This window comes from Pseudophryne corroboree, unplaced genomic scaffold (genome assembly GCF_028390025.1).
Source record: "Pseudophryne corroboree isolate aPseCor3 unplaced genomic scaffold, aPseCor3.hap2 scaffold_388, whole genome shotgun sequence".
NCBI classification, from domain to species: Eukaryota; Metazoa; Chordata; class Amphibia; order Anura; family Myobatrachidae; genus Pseudophryne; species Pseudophryne corroboree.
In genome coordinates this window covers 380,821-403,035 of record NW_026970033.1, presented here as the reverse complement: position 1 = coordinate 403,035, position 22,215 = coordinate 380,821, and the positions used below count along the sequence as shown (strand labels likewise).

At 41.9% G+C, this 22,215-nt stretch overlaps 1 non-coding gene and 1 pseudogene across 1 annotated transcript; one reads left to right on the top strand and one right to left on the bottom strand.

The window, feature by feature from the left end:
* Positions 1–513: 513 nt before the first annotated feature.
* LOC135022667 (U1 spliceosomal RNA) lies at positions 514–692 on the bottom strand (annotated as a pseudogene).
* A 17,608-nt stretch (positions 693–18,300) lies between these two features.
* Positions 18,301–18,374, top strand: TRNAN-AUU (transfer RNA asparagine (anticodon AUU)). Its single transcript has one exon. It is a non-coding gene; the product is annotated as a tRNA-Asn (tRNA).
* Positions 18,375–22,215: the final 3,841 nt, after the last annotated feature.

The window sequence follows — 22,215 nt, the reverse complement described above, 5'->3', positions numbered from 1 at the left end:
AGTGTCTCTGAGGCACAAACAGTTAGCGTGTTCAGTTGTTAACCAAAAGGTTGGTGGTTCAATCCCACCTAGGGACGTAATTGACCTTGTTATCAGATTTTGGTGATCTTTAAGTAGACAAGTAAAAATTTCAAACCACCTCTTATGGTGTAGGGTACCTGGCCTTCTCTGATGTAATCAGAGTTAGATTTGATTAAGTGATTTTATAAAAAAAACAGCCACAAAGCACAATTTAGCAGTGGGTTGCAGAGAAAAAGAAATATGCTGGCAGAAAAATCCAATTGAGTGATTAAACAGCTCTTCATTTTCTGGCTTTATTTTTATGCTAACAAATTTGTGCTCTGAAAAGTGTCCACAAAGCCAAGTATCTGATTAACACCTTTGTAGGGATGGTTTTTCACCTATTATTAAATTAAACTTGCTTCATTGGAAAGGCAGCAAGTGATGTCATCCAAGCAGTGGGTCAAGGTTGGCTTCAAACCTCGTCTGCTTATGAAAAGAGAAAAGGGGTATGCAGGGCATGGCGGCCTTTTGCGGTGCTTGGATGACCCCTAGTTCGCATTAAATAATGCAGTCGAGTTTCCCACATTTGGGGAAATCACAGGGGTCAGCATACCCAGAATGCAATGAATGAACCGCACCCTGGGAGAACAGTCTTCATGACCATGGTATCTCCTATGCAAAATAAGTATGATTTGGGATAGGGCTGGGGAGGGCCGCTGCTCAGGCACATCTCTGTCAAGTAAAGGAGATTCAACTGAGGCAGCACAAGGGAACTCTCATCTGGGGACAACAACTGCAGGGAGAACACATATTTTCAGATGAACATGGGAGGGCAGAAGGCTGCCTAATACTGAAGCACCCCCAAACAACAAACCAAATGCAACAACTAGTGCAAGCATTCTTGGGGGAAGGCCTGCAGCAGATGGATTTGCATATGGCGATGTCATCCAAGCAGTGGGTCAAAGTTGGCTTCAACCCTCGTCTGCATATGAAAAGAGAAAAGGGGCGTGCAGGGCATGGCGGCCTTTTGCGGCACTTGGATGACCCCTAGTTCGCATTAAACACCTCCACCCTCCGTCGGTGTGGGGCTCATGTTGGCTATGCCCCAGCCCCTGAAGGATTCAAGCTGATTTCTTGCAGCAGCTGGGCACTGTAACAGCTCCAGAGCTGCTCTGTAATGCAAGTAAAAGGGTGTGGGCCCTGCAGCACTACCTGTAGTTCGCATTGTGCGAGACCCCTAGTTCGCATTAAACACCCCCACCCTCCTTCGGTGTGGGGCTCATGTTGGCCATGCCCCAGCCCCTGAAGCATTCACGCTGATTTCTTGCAGCAGCTGGGCACTGTAACAGCTCAAGAGCTGCTCTGTAAGGCAAGTAAAAGGGTGTGGGCCCTGCAGCACTACCTGTAGTTTGCATTGTGCATTGGAAGGCACAAAGTAAGCAGACGGGAGGAGAAGTCAGGATAGTGCACAAGGGTATAGACGGGAGGGGCTCAAGAAAAAAGAAGTGGAAACAGACAGCAAACTAGGCTTCCAATGCACAATGCAAACTACAGGTAGTGCTGCAGGGCCCACACCCTTTTACTTGCCTTACAGAGCAGCTCTGGAGCTGTTTAATCACTCAATTGGATTTTTCTGCCAGCATAATTTTTCTCTTACGTCCTAGAGGATGCTGGGGACTCCGTAAGGACCATGGGGGATAGACGGGCTCCGCAGGAGACATGGGCACTTTAAGAAAGACTTTAGATCTGGGTGTGCACTGGCTCCTCCCTCTATGCCCCTCCTCCAGACCTCAGTTTACTACTGTGCCCAGAGGAGACTGGGTGCTTTTCAGGGAGCTCTCCTGAGTTTCCTGACAGAAAGTATATTTGTTAGATTTTTTTATTTTCAGGGAGCCTGCTGGCAACAGACTCCCTGCATCGAGGGGCGGAGGGGAGAGATGCACACCTACTTCTGTGAGTTGATAGGCTCTGCTTCTTAGGCTACTGTACAGCATTAGCTCCAGAGGGATCGGTACGCAGGTCTCACCCTCGCCGTCCGTCCCAGAGCCGCGCCGCCGTCCCCCTCGCAGAGCCGGAAGATAGAAGCCGGGTGAGTATGAGAAGAAAAGAAGACTTCAGAGGCGGCGGAAGACTTCATGATCTTCACTGAGGTAACGCACAGCAGTAAAGCTGTGCTCCATTGCTCCCATACACCTCACACACGGCAGTCAGTGTAAGGGTGAAGGGCGCAGGGGGGACGCCCTGGGCAGCAATATAGACCTCTCTTTGGCAAAATAAATATATATGCAGCTAGGCACTGTATATATATATAAGAGCCCCCGCCATTTTTTTACTATATTTGAGCGGGACAGAAGCCCGTCGCTGAGGGGGTGGGGCTTCTCCCTCAGCACTCACCAGCGCCATTTTCTCCACAGCACCGCTGAGGGGAAGCTCCATGGACTCTCCCCTGCTTATACCACGGTAGAAAGAGGGTCTTAAAGAAGAGAGGGCACATAATTAGGCGCATATATATATGGAAATACAGCGCTACTGGGTAAACATAAAATGATTGTGTTTTTTTCCTGGGTCATATAGCGCTGGGGTGTGTGCTGGCATACTTTCTCTCTCTGTCTCTCCAAAGGGCCTTGTTGGGGAACTGTCCTCAGATAAGAGGATTCCCTGAGTGTATGGTGTGTCGGTACACGTGTGTCGACATGTCTGAGGTAGAAGGCTCTCCTAGAGAGGAGCAGGAGCAAATTAATGTGGTGTCTCCATCGACAACGCCGACACCTGACTGGATGGATATGTGGAATGTTTTAAGTGCTAATGTAAACTTATTACACAAGAGATTAGACAAAGCTGAAGCTAGGGAACAGTCAGGGAGTCAACCCATGCCTGTCCCTATGTCGCAGGGACCTTCGGGGTCTCAAAAGCGCCCACTATCCCAAATAGTTGACACAGATACCGACACGGATTCTGACTCCAGTGTCGACTACGATGATGCAAAGTTACAACCAAAATTGGCTAAATGTATTCGATATATGATTATTGCAATAAAAGATGTTTTGCACATCACAGAGTCCCCTGTCCCTGACACGAGGGTACACATGTATAAGGGAAAGAAACCTGAGATAACCTTTCCCCCCTCACATGAGTTGAACGAATTATGTGAAAAAGCTTGGGAATCTCCAGACAAAAAGCTGCAGATTCCCAAAAGGATTCTTATGGCGTATCCTTTCCCGCCAATGGACAGGATACGGTGGGAATCCTCCCCTAGGGTGGATAAAGCATTGACACGCTTATCCAAAAAGGTAGCGCTGCCATCCCAGGATACGGCTACCATCAGGGACCCTGCTGACCGCAAGCAGGAGGTTACCCTAAAGTCCATTTACACACATTCTGGTACCTTACTCAGACCGGCAATTGCGTCGGCCGAGGTTGTAGCGCGGTGGCAGCATGGACAGATACCTTATCAGCAGAGATTGAGACCCTAGATAAGGATGCTATGTTATTGACCATAGGGCATATAAAAGATGCTGTCCTATATATGAGAGATGCTCAAAGTGACATTAGTCTACTGGGTTCTAGAATAAACGCTATGTCGATTTCTGCTAGACGAGTCCTATGGACCCGGCAATAGACAGGTGATGCCGACTCAAAAAGGCATATGGAGGTTTTACCTTACAGGGGTGAGGAATTGTTTGGGGAAGGTCTCTCGGACCTTGTCTCCACAGCTACAGCTGGTAAATCAAATTTTTTGCCTTATATTCCCTCACAGCCTAAGAAAGCACCACATTATCAAATGCAGTCCTTTCGATCACAGAGAAACAAGAAAGTACGAGGTGCGTCCTTTCTTGCCAGAGGTAAGGGCAGAGGGAAGAAGCTGCACAACACAGCTAGTTCCCAGGAACAGAAGTCCTCCCCGGCCTCTACAAAATCCACCGCATGACGCTGGGGCTCCGCTAAAGGAGTCCGCCCAGTTGGGGGCACGTCTTCGAGTTTTCAGCCACATCTGGGTTCATTCGCAGGTGGATCCCTAGGCAATAGAAATTGTTTCTCAGGGTTACAAGCTGAAATTCGAAGAGGTGCCTCCTCGCCGGTTTTTCAAATCGGCCCTACCATCTTCTCCCCAGGAAAGGGAGATAGTGTTAAATGCAATTCACAAATTGTATCTTCAACAGGTGGTGGTCAAGGTTCCCCTGCTTCAACAAGGAAAGGGAAATTATTCGACCCTGTTTGTAGTCCCAAAACCGGACGGTTTGGTCAGACCCATATTAAATTTAAAATCCCTGAACCTATACTTGAAAAGGTTCAAGTTCAAGATGGAATCGCTAAGAGCGGTCATCGCCAGCCTAGAAGGGGGGGATTTTATGATATCTCTGGACATAAAGGATGCATACCTTCATGTACTCATTTATCCACCTCATCAGGCGTACCTAAGATTTGCGGTACAGTATTGTCATTACCAATTTCAGACGTTGCCGTTTGGTCTCTCCAGAATTTTCTCCGAGAATTTTCACCAAGGTAATGACAGAAATTATGGTGCTCCTGCGAAAGCAAGGTGTCACAATTATCCCGTACTTGAACGATCTCCTCATAAAAGCGAGATCAAGAGAGCAGTTGCTGAACAGCGTATAACTTTCATTGAAGGTGTTACAGCAAAACGGCTGGATTCTCAATATCCCGAAGTCGCAGTTGGTTCCTACGACTCGTCTGACTTTGCTTGGGCATTATTCTGGATACGGACCAGAAAAGGGTTTATCTTCCGATAGAAAAGGCCCAGGAACTCATGACTCTGGTCAGGAACCTATTGAAACCAAAACAGGTGTCAGTGCATCACTGCACTCGAGTCCTGGGAATGATGGTGGCATCATACGAGGCCATTCCCTTCGGCAGGTTCCATGCGAGGATCTTGCAATGGGACCTACTGGACAAGTGGTCCGGGTCACATCTACAGATTCATCAGTTGATCACCCTGTCCCCCAGGGCCAGGGTATCTCTCCTGTGGTGGCTGCAGAGTGCTCACCTTCTAGAGGGCCGCAGGTTCGGCATTCAGGACTGGATCCTGGTGACCACGAACGCGAGCCTCCGAGGTTGGGGAGCAGCCACACAGGGAAGAAATTTCCAAGGTCTTTGGTCAAGTCAGGAGACTTGTCTTCACATCAACATCCTGGAGCTAAGGGCCATATACAACGCCCTATGTCAAGCGGAGACCTTACTTCGCGACCAACCAGTTCTGATCCAGTCAGACAACGTCACCGCAGTAGTTCATGTAAACCGCCAAGGCGGCACAAGGAGCAGAGTGGCGATGGCGGAAGCCACCAGAATTCTTCGCTGGGTGGAGAATCATGTAAGCGCACTGTCAGCAGTGTTCATTCCGGGAGTGGACAACTGGGAAGCAGACTTCCTCAGCAGACACGACCTACATCCAGGAGAGTGGGGACTCCATCAGGAAGTCTTCGCACAGATTGCAAGTCGGTGGGGACTGTTCCAGATAGACATGATGGCGTCCCGCCTCAACAAAAAGCTACAGAGGTATTGCACCAGGTCAAGAGACCCTCAGGCAGTAGCTGTTTAAACAGCTCTTCATTTTCTGATTTTATGTTTATGCTAACAAATTTGCTCTCTGAAAAGTGTCCACAAAGCCAAGTTTCTGATTAACACCTTTGTAGGAATGGTTTTTCACCTATTACTGAATTAAACTTGCTTCATTGGAAAGGCAGCAAGATGCATCCTCATTTCAATGTCTACTGAAATAATACAGGTTGACACCAGGAAACATTAACGCCACTGCATCCTTGCTGCTTTCGCATGTGGAAGTCTGTTTAATGTGAAAACAAGGTGATATCTAATTAGCACACAGGTAAGGAATTAAGAAAATCTTTATTTAAGGGTGAAGGTGTTTCTCACAAAATCGTTGCCCCAATGCATCATTGAAATTCAAGCTGGAAAGATGATTTTAATATATCACTTGTACATTTTGTATTGCTCTTCTGGTGACAATGTAGTTTGTTTTTGTCAATTACCATTTTAATAATAGGGTAAAGAAAATTAATTGGATTTTTGAAAGAAAACAATACTGTCAATATACTATTAAAACAAATTAAAATGGTAAAAGTTATTGTACTTTAAGTAAAAATAAAAGAGCAAAAATATCAATCCCAGTTTTGGATTACTTTAATTAACCAAAAAAAATGCATATAGCAGAGGATAGTTTCAATCTGCCTACCTCTGGGTTATGGGCCCAGCATGTTTCCATTGCAGTACTCTGCTGCACATGTAAGTGCAAGAGATCCTGAAGCACTCACTCATCATGGGAAAGTACCAATGTGTTTCTTCGTTGGTTGATGGAAGAAACATCTTACAAAAACTCTCCAGATTATTGACTTTTTAAAGTTTTTCTAGGAAACGTTCTAGATGAATGCTTATTAGCCTTTGTCAGTATGTATGTTTGTAAAGTGTCTCTGTGGCGCAATCGGTTAGTGTGTTTGGTTATTAATCAAAGGGTTGGTGGTTCAATCCCACCCAGCGATGTAATTGACCTTGTTATCAGATTTTGGTGATCTTTAAGTAGACAAGTCAAAATTTCAAACCCCCTTCTTATGGTGTAGGGTACCTGGCCTACTCTGATGTAATCAGAGTTAGATTTGAATCAGTGATTTTATAAAAAAACAGCTAGGAAGCACAATTTAGCAGTGGGTTGCAGAGAAAAAGAAATATGCTGGCAGAAAAATCCAATTGAGTGATTAAACAGCTCTTCATTTTCTGGCTTTATTTTTATGCTAACTAATTTGTTCTCTGAAAAGTGTCCACAAAGCCAAGTATCTGATTAACATATTTGTAGGGATGGTTTTTCACCTATTACTAAATTAAACTTGCTTCATTGGAAAGGCAGCAAGATGCATCCTCATTTCAATATCTACTGAAATAATACAGGTTGACACCAGGAAACATTAACGCCACTGCATCCTTGCTGCTTTCTCATGTGGAAGTCTGTTTAATGTGAAAACAAGGTGATATCTAATTAGCACACAGGTAAGGAATTAAGAAAATCTTTATTTAAGGGTGAAGATGTTTCTCACAAAATCGTTGCCCCAATGCATCATTGAAATTCAAGCTGGAAAGATGATTTTAATATATCACTTGTACATTTTGTATTGCTCTTCTGGTGACAATGTAGTTTGTTTTTGTCACTTACCATTTTAATAATCGGGTAAAGAAAATTAATTGGATTTTTGAAAGAAAACAACACTGTCAATATACTATTAAAACAAATTAAAATGGTAAAAGTTATTGTACTTTAAGTAAAAATAAAAGCTAAAATATCAATCCCAGTTTTGGATTACTTTAATGAACAAAAAAAATGCATATAGCAAAGGATAGTATCAATCTGCCTACCTCTGGGTTATGGGCCCAGCATGCTTCCATTGCAGTACTCTGCTGCACATGTAAGTGCAAGAGATCCTGAAGCACTCACTCATCATGGGAAAGTACCAATGTGTTTCTTCATTGGTTGCTGGAAGAAACATCTTACAAAAACTCTCCAGGTTATTGACTTTTTAAAGTTTTTCTAGGAAACGTTCTAGATGAATGCTTATTAGTCTTTGTCAGTATGTACTTTTTGCAAAGTGTCTCTGTGGCGCAATCGGTTAGTGTGTTCAGCTATTAATCAAAAGGTTGGTGGTTCAATCCCATCCAGGGACGTAATTGACCTTGTGATCAAATTTTGGTAATATTTAAGTAGACAAGTCATATAGCAGAGGATAGTTTCAATCTGCCTACCTCTGGGTTATGGACCCAGCATGCTTCCATTACAGTACTCTGCTGCACATGTAAGTGCAAGAGATCCTGAAGCACTCACTCATCATGGGAAAGTACCAATGTGTTTCTTCATTGGTTGATGGAAGAAACATCTTACAAAAACTCTCCAGATTATTGACTATTTAAAGTTTTTATAGGAAACGTTCTAGATGAATGCTTATTAGCCTTTGTCAGTATGTACTTTTGCAAAGTTTCGCTGTGGCGCAATCAGTTAGTGTATACGGCTATTAACCAAAAGGTTGGTGGTTCAATCCCACCCAGGGATGTAATTGAACTTATTATCAGATTTTGTTGATCTTTAAGTAGACAAGTCAAAATTTCGAAAACCCCTGCTATGGTGTAGGGTACCTGGCCTTCTCTGATGTAATCAGAGTTAGATTTGATTCATACTGTTAACTGGGTAGTATATCACAAGTTATACGGTGTGATTGGTGTGGCTGGTATGAATCTTGACCTTGGATTAACAAAAATCCTTTCCTCGTACTGTCCGTCTCCTCTGGGCACAGTTTCTCTAACTGAGGTATGGAGGAGGGGCATAGAGGGAGGAGCCAGTGCACACCCAGATCTAAAGTCTTTCTTAAAGTGCCCATGTCTGCTGCGGAGCCCGTCTATCCCCCATGGTCCTTACGGAGTCCCCATCATCCTCTACGGACTACGAGAAAAAAAAATTACCGGTAGGTTTAAAATGTTATTTTTTTCTCTGCAACCCACTGCTAAATTGTGCTTCCTAGCTGTTTTTTATAAAATCACTTAATTAAATCTAACTCTGATTACGTCAGAGAAGGCCAGGTACCCTACACCATAAGAGGGGGTTTGAAATTTTGACTTGTCTACTTAAAGATCACCAAAATCTGATGACAAGGTCAATTACATCCCTGGGTGGGATTGAACCACCAACCTTTTGGTTAATAGCCCATGTAAGTGCAAGAAATCCTGAAGCACTCACTCATCATGGGAAAGTACCAATGTGTTTCTTACAAAAATTCTCCAGATTATTGACTTTTTAAAGTTTTTCTAGGAAACGTTCTAGATGAATGATTATTAGCCTTTGTCAGTATTGACTTTTGTGGCAAAACTTGGTTTACCCTGCACCAGACTGGTTATAATTGAATGACTAAATCTCAAACAACCAACTAAACAGAAAAAATATATCAAGCCCAAGTGGGCAACTATTCTGACGTTGGAGGTGCTCCCAGGAATAGTGTACCAGATACAGAATGATTTGGTGGGTGTGGAAGAGCCCACATCTTACCAAATAGAAGAAATTCCTATATTTGGAGCACTCTTTTGATGATTAATGATGTGAAAAAGATGAAAACTGTCTATAATTAAAACTTAGCTTTTATTTATCCAATACTCAACTAAAATAAAATAACAGGGGTATATTAGACGTATCAATTACTTATTCCCCTTTTAAACAGTGGTAAAAATATGAATAATTCAAAAAAGAGCAAATATCATCATCTTAAAATTATTTGTATATTTTGCTCAACAATGGATGATAAGAAAAATGATAGTAATCTATCAAACTTATCCAATGAACAGCAGTAATCACAGAAATTAATGACAAAAAATGATAGTAATCTATCAAAAATATCCTGTGAGCAGCAGAGATGATATTGGTGATATAATTAATTACACCTTGCAGAAAAATACTGCTGTGTATGTGAGATCAGCTTCTCCCCATATTTCACAGAGTAAATCTGTGTTTTAACATCTCTTCCATGTTAAAGAGAAAATAATATCCATGTCTGTTAGAGAATACATAGTTACAATTGGGTTTTACTGCAACATTCTGTCTCCAAAATGATTCATTTGTATCTTGAATGAAAAACTGACACATTAGTGTTGTTTGTCAGGTATGTAACAAATGCAAATAAAGAAAAAACAAGATTATGCTGGCATGGATAGTAGAAAATTAGATAGTGACACTCTAGTCTGCTAGTCCCATCTGCTGTCTAACCTCATCCATGAGCGGAGGAAAGATGAGAGTAGGACCGTCGACTGTGTCACAGAAAAAAGATAGAACTGGCACACTGGCTAGAGACCCCAACGTGGTGTTAGATGGGCCCTGATGCTTATGAGCCTTGCAGGGTCCTAAATGCGCCACTTGGGTCTGAGCCAGAGTCCGAAAATGAAATAAAAAGGCCCACAGTAATAGACTAAATCACAATTGTGTTAATAACACTGCATCATTTAACAACATTTATTGTGCAATGAGATTGCACAAAACAGACCTGCTCCTAATAAAAAACATTGCTGTTGCTAGGTAACAATTGATATTATCTTAATAGGCACAAGTTAAAACAAAATCACAGGTGTTTATATCCCCAATAATTGCGCCTTGTTTATTGCCATGTTTTTGTATGCGTTGGTACTTGTTATTTTATCAAAATTACCTGCAGGTAACTGGTCAAGTGTGAGACTGTAACTCTGAGGGCAAAGGATAGTCGGCACTCCAGTTCACTGATCCCATCTGCTGTCTGACCTCATCATTGGAGCGGAGGACAGATGAGAGTGGGATCGTGGGTTGTGCCGTGGAAAGAAAGGCAGCGGACGGCAGCCTGAGAAGCCGTATGTGGTGTTAGGCGGACCCTGTTGCCACTTGCCTTGCAGGGTCCGGATGCGCCACCGGAGACCGGGTGTCTGTCCGTGAAAGTGAAAGTTGACAGGAAGAGAGAGAGTGTGTGGGGAGTGTCGGGTGAGTGAGTCTGACCCGTAGGTTATTGTACATTACCACTCGCGATCTCCCCGAACTCGATGGATCATTGCCGCTCAGCCGTTCTGAATGACTGCTGTTGGTCACGGCTCCTCCTGCAGTGAGGAGTCCGTGCGTGAGGCCGTTAGTTGGACGTACGTTTCACCACCTGGGCTTGCTCACCTGGCAGCCTATGGTGGTGTTCAGATGGTGCATTTAAAAAGGGGATCATCAACCAATCCCTTTCCTGAGTTCTTAATTGCCTAATTATGGCATAGGTTTGTTCAGCGCTTCCATCCACCTGGCTGTGCTTATTCTATTGAAGCTCCATAAGTAATAGTTAATATACGTAGACCACTAATTATGGCATAATTTTTGTTAAACAATTCTATCCACCAGGCAGTGCTTATTCTATTAAACCTCCATAAATGAAAGTTAATATATGTGGATCACAATGGAATCAATTAAAGTAATGTTCAAAGCGTATGGTGTGTTAGATCAAAAATATCGAATAACGGTTTAATTAATAAACAGAATTTTTTTATGGAGGATAATGGTTAATCAAATCACAGTTATATAAGCTGAAAATCCAACAGAAAAATAAGATTAAAGACAATGTGCGTTTTCTAAACATACATTTAATATAATTAGAATCGACAATATGTTTCAGGAGATTTAAGCTATGACATTCTTAATGCAGAAATTAATTGATTAGTAAGAGGAAATATCTCCTGTGATAATACTAATAATAATAGTGATATCAAAATAAAAGTAATAATCATAATAGGGATAATAGGAAATAATAATAAAAAATAATGAAAATAGATATAAACATGACCGACCTGTTAATCAAAATATGCCAGTGACAGAGGTTGGTGACCCAATCGTCGTAAGTAAGATAAAAGTGACTGTAATTTACTAATTAATAGACGGTTATGATAAATAATAAATAAATAAAACTCTATTTAGAGGAACAAATCTTGTTCTGGAGATGGAAATATTGTGCATTATCCTCGCCGAATATTCATCTTTGATAATATAACCTTAAAGTTTAGGCTTTCCCGCCAAAGTCCGTATAGAGTAAAATTATGCACTGATGAATACGAAGTTGAAATTTGGGGAAATACGGAGGAGAGAAAAATGCAAAATAAATAAAAGTAATAATGATAATAATAAAAAATAATAAATAAGAATAAAAATGAGTATAAATTTGAAAATAATAGTAATAATAATGATAAATGTAAATGGGTATGAGATAGGTATAGATAAGACAATAAATATAACTGTAAAATAAAAATAAATATAAAGAATGTAAAAATAAGAATAAATATAAATATAAAATTAGAAATTAAAAATGAAACATGAAAATTAAGGATTAGAGATTATAAAGATAAATATAAATATAAAACATTTTTTTTTTATAAAAGGGGGGTGGGGGGGCGGGGGTTTGGGAGGGGGGGGGGGGAAATGGGTATGGAGGGACCAGGGGGAAAAAAGCGGGGGAGGGGGGGGGGAGGAAAAGGGAGGGGGGGGGAGGGGGGAAAAAGAGGGGGGAAAGGGGGAGGGGGGGGGGAGGGAAGTGAAAACAAAAGGGGGAGGAGAAAAGGGGGGTGTAATTGAGGGAAGGGAAAATTGGAAGGGGAGGGGGAAGGGATGACAGAATGGGGAAAAAAAGGGTTAAATAATGGGAAATGGGTGACTACAGTGCAGGGGAGGCTTGTTTGGTTGTTGTGTATCATTAGTGTTGGTGCTCTGTATTGTGAATGTTATGAAACCTGATTGTGTAGAAATTGACTGCAGGTGATTAATTTAGGTTCTATGTGTAGGTCTGCTCGAAAAATCATCGAGCAGATGTAATTGTGACCTGATGGTTGTGGTATCAGAGATGAAAAATATGTGAATAAAAGTGACAAAATTGAAAAAAGTGACATTAAACACAAAATTAAAAGTGCACATGTGAGAAAACACAAAACAAATGTTTGTGGGTGATAAAGATGTTACCTTGATAGGTAATGTCAAAAAGTGTACCTAGTTGTTGTTCAAAACGGTCTAAAGAGTGTGTATATTCAAATAATAAGAATACTAGTGAGTACAGAATGTGTAAGAATTATAGAAATAAAAATAATGATAATAATAGAACTGGTGAAAAGTGGGGAGGAAAGGGAAAGGACGGTGAGTCAAGGAGGACACCAAGGGGGGAGTAGGTTAAAAATTGGGGTAATAGTTGTATATTGTTGAAATATACTGGTGATTTAATTTGCTATTGCAATTATTATGTTGATACATCTAATGAAAAGTGGCCTGATACACAGCATGTAATGAAAATAGGTCTTGCAGGCCGGGGTAGCACGAATTTGCTGGAGCCTAAGGAAAGGTTGAGTTAAGAAAGGGGAAAGAGAGAAAGAGAGAGAGCGCATACATTGGCGCCATCGAGATCTAAATGGCGTGTCTCAATATCACATGTAAATAATCATCATAGGAACACCGTATAGTTTATGTGTTCGTTGAGACCTGATGGAGCTAAACTTCCCAATAGGTAGGTCCACTGGCTCTCCTTTTTGAGTAGTTCCTGCATTACATCGCCCCCTCTGATTCCAAGTTTGACCTTTTCCAGGCCAAAAGCTTGCATTCGATGGGTGTTGTCATTATGGTGGAGATGAAAATGTCTGGCCACCGTGGTTATTTGTCGGAAGTTCTGCATATCCCTATCCACGTTTCGGATTGTTCCTGCATGTTCCAAAATCCGTTGTTTAAACATCCGTGTGGTTATTCCCACATATCTTTTGCCACACAGGCACTGTAGGCAATACACCACATTGGTTGTTTTGCAGTTGAAGTAATCGGAGATCCTGTGTTGGTTACCAAATTTGTCTGTGATTTCTTGTGTTGGCTTCATATAGTCACAGGCCCTGCAGGTCCCACAAGGGTATGTGCCTCTTACTGAAGGAGAGACGGAAGGGAGTCGTTGGTAATGACTTTGTACCCAATAGTCCTTTAGGTTGGGTGACCTTCTCCAGCTCATCGAGACCTTGTCTCCCAGGCTAGTTGCTAGGTCTGAGTCAGACAACAGAACATGCCAGTGTTTTTGTATACCTTCTTTAAGTTGTCTCCACTCCTGACAGAAGTCTCCCACAAATCTCAGGTCATCTTGATCCTTCACTTTCTTTTCTTGGAAGATGAGGGAATTCCTAGTTGTTTTCAAAAGGGAGTTCCGTGCCTTTTTAATGGATCTATTGCTGTAGCCTCGTTCCTTGAGACGGGCCGCTACCTCCTCACTTTTGTGTCGGTAGGTTGCCTCATCCGAACAGTTCCTCTTTAATCTTAGGAACTCCCCTTTGGGGATGTTCGCTATAGTGGGAGGGAAATGTGAGCTGGAATTATGGAGAATGCTATTTGTAGCTGTCTCCTTACGATGTAGCTCTGTAGCTAACATGTTTCCTCCATCCCTATAGATTTTTAGATCAAGAAAGGAGATTTCCTGACTGCTATGATTCATCGTTAGTCTCAAATTGAGGTTGTTCTTATTAAGATCTGTTAGAAAATCAAACAGTTCACTTTCAGAACCATCCCAGATGACGAGAACGTCATCTATATAACGCAGCCAGGTGATAATATGCTGTGTATGTTGATCATTGATGTCAGAAAAAACATGTTCTCTTTCCCACCACCCCAGGAAGAGGTTGGCATATGTGGGCGCACATGCCGCCCCCATAGCCGTCCCTCTAACCTGAAGGTAGTAGTGGTCATTGAAGACAAAATAATTTCTGTGCAGTACAAATTTTAATAATTTCAGCAAAAAGAGTTGAAAATCACCCATTCCTTCCATGCGTAGGAAATATTCAACTGCTTTTAACCCAAGATCATGGGATATGCACGTATAAAGAGACTCGACGTCCATACTGACTAAGATGTGTCTGGACTCTAGGTGGACATCATTTAGTCTTCTCAGGACATCTGGTGTGTCTTTAACATATGAGGCTAGCTGTGTTACATGTGTTCTGAGATGGGTGTCCAGAAAAATACTGGCCTTTTCCGAGAGTCCACCTATTCCGGACACTATAGGGCGTCCTGGCGGTTCCTGTAGATCCTTATGAACTTTTGGGAGTAGATAAAATGTTGGGATTTTTGGATTGGTCATATATAGAAAATCACGTTCTTCCTTAAGGATCGTACCATTTGTGAAAGCCCGGTTTATCATGTTGTTATACAACTCCATATAGTTTTGGGTAGGGTTGAGTATAAGTTTTTGATAGCATGTTGTATCATTTAGCTGTCTTGAAGCTTCCCTCATGTACATAACTTTGGGCCACAAAACGGTGTTGCCCCCTTTATCCGAGGGTTTGATTATGACATCATCCCATTCCTTTATCTCTGCTACGGCCGATCTTTCCTTCTGGTTCAGGTTACCTGTCCGTCTGTTATGTCCAGATTTCTTGTAAATATTGTCAAATTCTCTGGACACCAAATTTAGGAAAACCGTGGTTTCTGGACTAATAGATTCCTGAGGAATAAATGTTGATCTTTTTTTGCAAATTTTTCTGGTAGTAATAGAGTTATCCAGGGATTGTGATTCATTCCTGGATAGTTCCTCAAGGGACTCCAGAGCTTCCTCTTCTTGAGAGGACCATGATGGAATATTGTCCCCTTCTTCTGGGCTTATTCCCTGACCTGAGGAGTGTGGAAGAGAAAGATTATCATCTGATTTCATCGAGAAGAACTTCTTTAAAAGAAGTTTTCTTCCAAAAAGGCGTAGGTTTTTCTCCCACAAAAACCTATTAAAAGGCTTAGAGGGTGAAAAAGATAGGCCCTTCCTGAATATATTGATATGATCTTCTGTAAGGATCCGTTCAGAGAGGTTGATAATATTGAGTGTGTCACTATCGCTCATTTTTTCTTGTACGTTCGAATTGGATATCTCCCCGGTGGGGGTGATTCCCATCTCTGTCTGTTTTTGGTTTTTCTTACGGCCACGTCTCGTCTTCCTCTTGTGGCTTGTCCCCGACGTGTCCTGCCGTCCTCTAAAAAAGAGAGTCTTTGATCCAATTCTCCTTTGTGGCTAGCAGTGCTTGAAGATGTGTGATCACCTGTATCCTCACTGCCTGAGGAGTCAATTTCAGATGATATATAAGAGTCCTCTCTATGCCTTCTAGGTTGTTGATCTGATATCTTATGCCATCTGAACACTTTATTGTTGACAAAATCTCTTGTGTCTCGTGCAAACTTTGTTCTTTTTCTCTCTATGATAGTATCTTCGTATTGTTCCAGTTCCTTTTTCTGGTCCTCAAAGCACTTCTGAAAATTCTTGTTTTGTTCCCAGGTTTCTAATTTCTTGCCCAGGATGTTAATCTCTTTTTGGCATTCTTCAAGGGCCAAATGGTCGTGCTTAATGAGGATCCCGATCAGTTCTGATGAACATTTCTGGAGAGCTTTTTCCCACTCCTGTTTTAAGTTCTCCGTTGCTAACTCAAAAGCCGGGAAGGTTTTTGGGCGTAGACCCCTTGGGACGATTTTGTGTTTGATATAATTCTCCAAACTCGTTAGGTCCCAGTTGGTTCGGATTTGTTTCTGTAACAGTCTTTTTAGTTTTTGAAAGTCCCCTTCCCAGTTTGGTTCTGGTTCAGAAACGCTGACAGAGCTGGAAAAAATACTATCCAAATCATCTATTTTACGTTTCGATGTTAGTTCCGAGAGAAGTTTGAACTGAGACATATCTATCTGGTGAAGTGGTCAAGATTAGAGAAACAGACAGCTAAGGAACGTTTTTCATAGAATGGTCTGTCCGATCTGAGAAGAATTGTTATGTCTGTGCTAGGGTGGAGAGCTGAGTAAAGAACTCAGAAAACAGTATGTGGCAAAACTTGGTTTACCCTGCACCAGACTGGTTATAATTGAATGACTAAATCTCAAACAACCAACTAAACAGAAAAAATATATCAAGCCCAAGTGGGCAACTATTCTGACGTTGGAGGTGCTCCCAGGAATAGTGTACCAGATACAGAATGATTTGGTGGGTGTGGAAGAGCCCACATCTTACCAAATAGAAGAAATTCCTATATTTGGAGCACTCTTTTGATGATTAATGATGTGAAAAAGATGAAAACTGTCTATAATTAAAACTTAGCTTTTATTTATCCAATACTCAACTAAAATAAAATAACAGGGGTATATTAGACGTATCAATTACTTATTCCCCTTTTAAACAGTGGTAAAAATATGAATAATTCAAAAAAGAGCAAATATCATCATCTTAAAATTATTTGTATATTTTGCTCAACAATGGATGATAAGAAAAATGATAGTAATCTATCAAACTTATCCAATGAACAGCAGTAATCACAGAAATTAATGACAAAAAATGATAGTAATCTATCAAAAATATCCTGTGAGCAGCAGAGATGATATTGGTGATATAATTAATTACACCTTGCAGAAAAATACTGCTGTGTATGTGAGATCAGCTTCTCCCCATATTTCACAGAGTAAATCTGTGTTTTAACATCTCTTCCATGTTAAAGAGAAAATAATATCCATGTCTGTTAGAGAATACATAGTTACAATTGGGTTTTACTGCAACATTCTGTCTCCAAAATGATTCATTTGTATCTTGAATGAAAAACTGACACATTAGTGTTGTTTGTCAGGTATGTAACAAATGCAAATAAAGAAAAAACAAGATTATGCTGGCATGGATAGTAGAAAATTAGATAGTGACACTCTAGTCTGCTAGTCCCATCTGCTGTCTAACCTCATCCATGAGCGGAGGAAAGATGAGAGTAGGACCGTCGACTGTGTCACAGAAAAAAGATAGAACTGGCACACTGGCTAGAGACCCCAACGTGGTGTTAGATGGGCCCTGATGCTTATGAGCCTTGCAGGGTCCTAAATGCGCCACTTGGGTCTGAGCCAGAGTCCGAAAATGAAATAAAAAGGCCCACAGTAATAGACTAAATCACAATTGTGTTAATAACACTGCATCATTTAACAACATTTATTGTGCAATGAGATTGCACAAAACAGACCTGCTCCTAATAAAAAACATTGCTGTTGCTAGGTAACAATTGATATTATCTTAATAGGCACAAGTTAAAACAAAATCACAGGTGTTTATATCCCCAATAATTGCGCCTTGTTTATTGCCATGTTTTTGTATGCGTTGGTACTTGTTATTTTATCAAAATTACCTGCAGGTAACTGGTCAAGTGTGAGACTGTGACTGTAACTCTGAGGGCAAAGGATAGTCGGCACTCCAGTTCACTGATCCCATCTGCTGTCTGACCTCATCATTGGAGCGGAGGACAGATGAGAGTGGGATCGTGGGTTGTGCCGTGGAAAGAAAGGCAGCGGACGGCAGCCTGAGAAGCCGTATGTGGTGTTAGGCGGACCCTGTTGCCACTTTTTGATAGATTACTATCATTTTTTGTCATTAATTTCTGTGATTACTGCTGTTCATTGGATAAGTTTGATAGATTACTATCATTTTTCTTATCATCCATTGTTGAGCAAAATATACAAATAATTTTAAGATGATGATATTTGCTCTTTTTTGAATTATTCATATTTTTACCACTGTTTAAAAGGGGAATAAGTAATTGATACGTCTAATATACCCCTGTTATTTTATTTTAGTTGAGTATTGGATAAATAAAAGCTAAGTTTTAATTATAGACAGTTTTCATCTTTTTCACATCATTAATCATCAAAAGAGTGCTCCAAATATAGGAATTTCTTCTATTTGGTAAGATGTGGGCTCTTCCACACCCACCAAATCATTCTGTATCCAGTATTGACTTTTGCAAGGTGTCTCTGTGGCGCAATCGGTTAGCATGTTTGGCTATTAACCAAAAGGTTGGTGGTTCAATCCCACCCAGGGATGTAATTGACCTTGTAATCAGATTTTGGTGATCTTTAAGTAGACAAGTCAAAATTTCAAAAACCCCCCTTATGGTGTAGGGTACCTGGCCTTCTCTGATGTAATCAGAGTTAGATTTGATTAAGTGATTTTATAAAAAAAACAGCTAGGAAGCACAATTTAGCAGTGGGTTGCAGAGAAAAAAAAATATGCTGGCAGAAAAGTCCAATTGAGTGATTAAACAGCTCTTCATTTTCTGATTTTATGTTTATGCTAACAAATTTGCTCTCTGAAAAGTGTCCACAAAGCCAAGTCTCTGATTAACACCTTTGTAGGAATGGTTTTTCACCTATTACTGAAATAAACTTGCTTCATTGGAAAGGCATCAAAGATGCATCCTCATTTCAATGTCTACTGAAATAATACAGGTTGACACCAGGAAACGTCACTGCATCCTTGCTGCTTCCTCACGGGGAAGTCTGTTTAATGTGAAAACAAGGTGATATCTAATCAGCACACAGGTAAGGAATTAAGAAAATCTTTCTTTATGGGTGAAGATGTTTCTCACAAATTGTTGTCCCAATGCATCATTGAAATTCAAGATGGAAGATGATTTTCATATATCACTTGTACATTTTGCATTGCTCTTCTGGTGACAATGTAGTTTGTTTTTGTCAATTACCATTTCAGTAATAGGGTAAAGAAAATTAAGTGGATTTTTTAAAGAAAACAATGCTGTCAATATACTATTAAAACAAATTAAAATGATAAAAGTTATTGTACTTTAAGTAAAAATAAAAGAGCCAAAATATCAATCCCAGTTTTTGATTACTTTAATTATAAAAAAAAAAATGCACATAGCAGAGGATAGTTTCGATCAATCGACCTCTGGGTTATGGGCCCAGCATGCTTCCATTGCACTACTCTGCTGCTCATGGAAGTGTAAGAGATCCTGAAGACTAAATTGATTAAAGGCCTAAAAGTACTGGACTATAAGGAAAGACTTACTAGGCTGAATATTTATACACTAGAAAAGAGGTGCCTAAGAGGAGATATTATTAATATCTTCAAATATGTAAAGATACATAACAAAAAGTTATCAGAGGAATTATTTATTAAAAGAACACGTGGTCACTCGCTGCGACTGGAGGAAAGTTCAGAACGCAATGGAGGAAAGGTTTCTTCACTGTTAGGGCAATCAGGATGTGGAATTCCCTGCCAGGGAAGGTGGTAATGGCGGACTCTGTAATTGGATTTAAAAAAGGAATGGATACATTTCTGAATGAAAAAGCTATACAAGGTTATAATACTTAAAATATCAACATGGTTAATCCGGGGGTAACATGAGTTATAGTAGCTAACTAGTCATAAAACATTATTCAGCAAGTATGTAGAATCATCACAACTTAAAACAGGTTGAACACGATGGGCAATTTGCCTCTATTCAACCTCAAAAACTATGTTACTATATTACTATGTTATTGTAGTATACAGAACACCACAATGCAATGAGCAGTGATAGTGAGCACTGATGAGGATACTAGAACTGACACTGAGCAGCAAGATGCAGCACTGGACTATTAGTAATGTACTGTAGTATGCTGAGCACCACAATGCAGCACAAGACAATGAGCAGTGATACTGAGCACTGATGAGGATACTACTGAGAACTGACACTGAGCAGGAGAGACACACTACTAGTATTACTGAGCAGCAATAAGTAACCACTGATACTGAGCACTGATATTGAGATTTCCACTGAGAGAACATAGCCACGTCCTCTCCGCTCTCTCTTCAATGCACGAGTAAAAATGGCAGCAACGCGCAGCTCTTTATATGGAATCCGAATCTCGCGAGAATCCGACAGCGGGATGATGACATTTTCCCTTGTTCAGGTTTTCCGAGTCAGGCGGGAACAACCGAGCCTGCCTCGGACCAGTGTAAACCACGTGGAGTTCGTGGGGAATTCGGTTCTCGGAGAACCGAACCCGCTCCTCTCTACCTTATACCCATCAATTTTTTTATTTTCAATCTAAGCCCCTGCAGTTTTCTGTAAGCATCTGCTTCGCTATGATGATCAACAAGTCACAAGGGCAAACACTCAGGGTTTGAGGCGTAGATCTTAGGACCAGCTGCTACAAGCATGGCAGAAGTGTCACTATCACTGGTGACACCCAGAGAGGTGGCGAGGGAGATTGTAATGCAGTGCGCGCAGATAAGCAGCGCAATGGTAAAAAGGAGGCATGGTTTCATAGGTAGGGGCGTGGCCTGGTGGCCTGAATCTACATTTTGTTGCTCCGGGTGTCCCGGGGGTTGGGGGCTGCACCCGGGGACTAGTGTGTGAGCGGTGCTGGCTCCTGCACAGTGACAGGGCATGGCCACCCAGCATGACGCCTCCCTTCTTGACCATGCTGTAATTGCAGTCGCACTGCAGTTCAGCGTGATCATAAAAAATGGTGTAGGCTCCTGCTGGTGCAGACTGTATGTGCGCGCAGGAAGCCGCCACCATTTTTGTGATCACAGCGGCTGAATGTGATGTCATACAGCCGCTGTGACCACGCCCCCTGTGTCTCCTCCGTTGCAGACCCCATTTTGAAGCCTTGCCCCCGCACCGCTCCATCCCTGACTTGGAAATGGAGTGTTGCTGACCCACCTCTCCCCCCCTTCCCCGCCCCGATTGACAGGCAGAGGCGATCCCATTCTCTGCGGGGTGCCGCAGAAAATGCAGGCACATGCGTATGCTCTTAGCAATTTTTGCAGTTGGATCGCTTATTGCGATTGCAATCCAACCTGAATCAGGCCCTATTACCTATCACAATGCGCTACGGGCAGTACAAAATTGGGTTAATATAGGAGAAAAACCCCCAGACCTGTGCTCCTTAACTGTACCTGGTGGCTAGTGGAGCGGCTGCCCAGTAATCAGTGTCCACCGCAGTGCGCACACGGCCCACCCCCTACGGCCTCGCTCCCCTTCATCAGCGGCCTCGTGATCCGGAAGGGTGGTGTGTGTGTGACTGACCTTAGGATGAAACCGGAGCCTCCGCTGCAGTGACCCAGCAACCAGGGCACGGGAGTATACAGCGCCGCTGGGAGTGATGAAGCTGCAGTAAAGATGTCTATTAGACCTAGCCTGCTGCAGCCCTTGTAGATTCTCATAAAACAAGTTCTTCTTTTCTTGTCAAAATTAATAGCTAAGAATAGGCTGCCTGAGGCAGGCCCCTGTTAATTGGCCTGCTACTGAAGGCACCAACTACAAACTGAGCTCCCTGTTCATGGAAGCGGGGTTATAGAGGAGAATGCACTGAGCTTCTTGGGAACAGTCAAAAGCTTTGAGCCGGTTGGTGCCTCAGATCAAGATCCTACTCTACACCCCAATGTGAATCCTTGTGGAGTCCAGTGTACCCCACAGAAGAAATTAATGTGTCACACCCATTGGCAGCAACCTTAGAATAGCTGCTGACGGGCACAATTGAGAAAGGAAGGGGGGGGGGGGACATTTGAATCCAGCACATAGATGCAATTCAAATATGTAATTTGTACCTTCCTATTTTAAAATATAATGGATGAACCTCACCCTGTGAGAACAATCTTCATGATCAAGAGATCTAATATGTAAAATAAGTATGAGTTGGGATAGGGCTGGGGAGGGTGGCAGCTCGGGCAGCCCCTCCCCCGTCAAGTTAAGGAGATTCAACTGAGGAAGCACAAGGGAACTCTCGTCTGGGGACAACAACTGCAGGGAGACCACATCTTTTCAGATGAACATGGGAGGGCGGAAGGCTGCCTAATACTGAAGCACCATCAAATATCAAACCATATCCAACAACTAGTACAAGCATTCCTGGGGGAAGGTCTGCAGCAGACG